Source organism: Bison bison, unplaced genomic scaffold (assembly GCF_000754665.1).
Source record: "Bison bison bison isolate TAMUID 2011002044 unplaced genomic scaffold, Bison_UMD1.0 scf7180017864531, whole genome shotgun sequence".
Classification (NCBI taxonomy): domain Eukaryota; kingdom Metazoa; phylum Chordata; class Mammalia; order Artiodactyla; family Bovidae; genus Bison; species Bison bison.
The window spans coordinates 1,847,793-1,851,479 of record NW_011495081.1 but is presented as its reverse complement, the minus strand read 5'-3'; positions in this window follow the sequence as shown (position 1 = coordinate 1,851,479).

Here is a 3,687-nt window from a genome sequence, read left to right as displayed (position 1 = left end):
AACCTGCTTTGTATGACACTAAACTTTTTTTAATGTTCTCCTTTCCTTGCAAATTAAAAATACATTGTCAAGTCAAATATAGAGTGGAATGAGCAATTGACCTAGATATTAGCTCCAGTTCTGCCAGTGACTAGGTATGCTGCCTTTAGTAATTCAGTTATCTCTGGTAAATGAGATTTAACTGGTGATCTCCAGAGATCCTTCTGTTTCTGAGGATTTCACAAGTATCAAGAAGAAAGTTTGGCACAACATAAGACAGAACTTTCTAACAGCCAGAACCATCCAAAGATGGAGTCAGCCCCTAATGAGGATGTGAATATGCTGACCATGTGTGAGGTGTAGTTTGCTCAGTTGTGTCCAACTTTTTGTGACCCCATGGACTGCCAGGACTGCCAGGCTCCTCTAGGCAAGAATAGTGGAGTGGGTTGCCATGTCTCTGTCTAGGGGAATCTTCTGGAACCAGGGTCTTCTGGATTGTAGGTCGATCCTTTACTGTCTGAGCCAACAGGGAAGCCCTAATGCTGACTATAGACATATCCAGAAGAAGCAGAGATGCTGTTTAACACTTTTAAGCCTTAGGTGCTTAGACAGATCTTAAGGTCCTTTTTAAGCCTAAATTTATTAATTCTATAAGTTAAATTGAATTGTAAGCTGCTTGACAGTGGGACTCCAAATCATATCTTCTATTTTGAGGCTGCCAAGAAAATGCACCTTTCCAATCTCTGACTATAGGTTGACTAACTGACTAACAGTCCTGCTGGGAAGTTCTTCACCATAGTTCCCAGAGGCTGGGCCCAGTCAGTGACTCAGTGCAGCAGAAATACTAAGGCAGGAGGCACGGGACTCCTCTGATGGGTGAGTTTGTCTTAGGGTCTCCCCATTGGACGTACCAAGCTTTGATGAAACTGCACTGCCATCAGAGACTCATCCAACCACTTTTCCTTCCTTTCCTCTCTGACCTGGGGTCAAACTTGCATCATAAGATCTCAGGGCTCTAAGAGTCTCCCATACTTCCCTCCCCATGTTTCTTCACTAACATTTCCCCTCATGAATCTTTTGCATAAGCAATCCTATATGGGTGTCTGCTTCTCAAAGGACCAAAAGAATCCTGTAGCAGAGACTCATAAGTTTGGGTGGCAAATTACATCAGAAGCAGAACTTTTAAAATATTGAGACTCTCAGGCCCCATCCCAGACCTACTATTTTAGAATCAATGGAGGTGGAATTTGTATGTCTAAAGTCTTCTCCACTGACTTACCTGTGAATTGATCGAAACTGCTCAGTCCCCAAGAGAGTAGAGTCTGAGGTGTTAGATGTATGGTAACTATTCCTTGGGGAAAAATAAAAACTCCCCACAAAAGTCGAAAAGTTTGACAAGTTTGTGTTATTTTGGACTAAAAGGAACAAACTGGAAAAGTGAATATAATGTGTTTTCCTAACACCTCAAGGTCCTCTATTTTCTCTTTCATATTGAAAAATTTTAACTTTGCTCTTATGTGTTCTGTGAACTGAATTCATATATTTTAACACTAACCTGAGGCAAAAAAAAAAAAGGAGTGTAATAAATAGTACCAGATTTTGTCAACCAGACCCCAAGAAAGCATTTTTGTCATCACCCTAACATCCAGCCCCCTCGATCCAGTCTCCACATCCTCCCTTGCTTTGCCTCTTTCCTCAGGTAATCCTGAGAATTATAGATGGTTGGCAATTTGTCTGAATTTTTAGAGCAATTGCCTCAGAATTTTTATTTTTGAAATTATATTAAAGACATTTTCAGAAACCTTGGGATTGTTAAAATTTTCATTCTGATTGCCACTCCTTTTAATTAGAAGAGAGTGATGGTAGCTGTTGTTAGACAAAAAGAAAGGAAATTACCTAAGATGTGTTTACCCAATTAGTCTTTTTTGAGACAGCATTAGGAGCCAGAACAGGAAAAGAAAGACAATCTACAGAATGTGAAGTATTCTTTCCACCTCTTCCCACAACTTCTCCTTGAGTCTACAGTCTCTTACTGCCTTCTTTCCTAGCTTTCTTTGCATGTATGTTCTTGTAGACAAGGAAGAGCTTTCAAGGATACACTTCAGCAGTAGAACTGTCTTCAACCCCACACCCCACCCCGAGTGCTGGTTTTCTATCCATGTCCTTTATGGGCTTCAGAGACTTTGCATGTAGTTCTTTGAAATAATTGTCTCATGTTACGGTCTTTCCAAAACGTTTAAAGTTCTATTTGGAATTTTGAGGGAGTGAAAAGGAACCACATTCTGTGTCTGAACTTTATGTTAAAACTTTGGCCGGAGCAAATGCTCAGCATGACTAGGTGATAATCTTCACAGTTTTCTACTCTGATTTTTCTCCCTTTACTTTTCTGTGATAAGGCCTGGCTGCTTTAATGCTCATTTTTTTTTTTTTTTGCCTCATTCTTTTTATCATTAGTAGATTATGTAGATTAGTAGATTGTAGATTAGTAGATTATTATCACATGGACCTCGGGATCTATGAGCAGTTGTGTAATTCAGAAATTGTTGCCGACTCTCATTCTCTTCTTGGGGTAGATTTGAAATGGAAATATAAGGAAAAGAAAATCAGAATTAGAAAGGGTTAAGAATATATATTAGGTATATTGTGTATAGGAAAATGTTTCTGATACTTGTCCTAATATTTTGAAGTTTAGGGTCAATACGGGTCTTTAGAAGTACTGAATAGGACATCTGACTGCAGGATATTTGACCAGGTCAAGAAACTTAAGAAATTTTGAGGTGATGTTTTGAAAAGGGCTGGTTTCAAGAATGGTCTTCAGTCACACCAGAAGCCTTACTGCCAGTCACCACGTGCCAAGGTCCATCAAGTTCTACACAGGTGGCAGAGGAAAGAGGTCCCATAAGCCCAAGTTTGACCACTTGTATGGCTTAAAAAGATAGTTTTAATTTTTCAACAATTTGATATTTTTATTTTTTGTGTGTGATTCAAGATAATCATTGTAGTTTAAACTTATCCCTAAAAAATAGATGCTATTTCCTGTGCAAAACAGGACCACTCTAGAGACATTGAGACTCCAAAGAAAAGGACAAGTAAGTGAGACACTAAGACTGCAAGCCTCTGAGGCCCAGTGTGGGAGTTCCACCAGCCCAGAGCCCTGGATCCAGATGTGGAGGCAGCAGAGCATAGAAACAAGCATTTACCTTGAGGACTCAGTTGTTAGAGTAGGGACATAACAGTTGTCTGAGGGGTAGGGATTAGACTTGATATTCTTTCCTTATTTCCTGAAATCTATTATGTTTTGAAGTGTTTATGTATGTATCAGATCAGATCAGATCAGTCCCTCAGTCGTGTCCGACTCTGCGACCCCATGAATCTCAGCACGCCAGGCCTCCCTGTCCATCACCAACTCCTGGAGTTCACTGAGACTCACGTCCATCGAGTCAGTGATGCCATCCAGCCATCTCATCCTGTCGTCCCCTTCTCCTCTTGCCCCCAGTCCCTCCCAGCATCAGAGTCTTTTCCAATGAGTCAACTCTGCGCATGAGGTGGCCAAAGTACTGGAGTTTCAGCTTTAGCATCATTCCTTCCAGAGAAATCCCAGGGCTGATCTCCTTCAGAATGGACTGGTTGGATCTCCTTGCAGTCCAAGGGACTCTCAAGAGTCTTCTCCAACACCACAGTTCAACAGCTGTCAATTCTTCGGCGCTC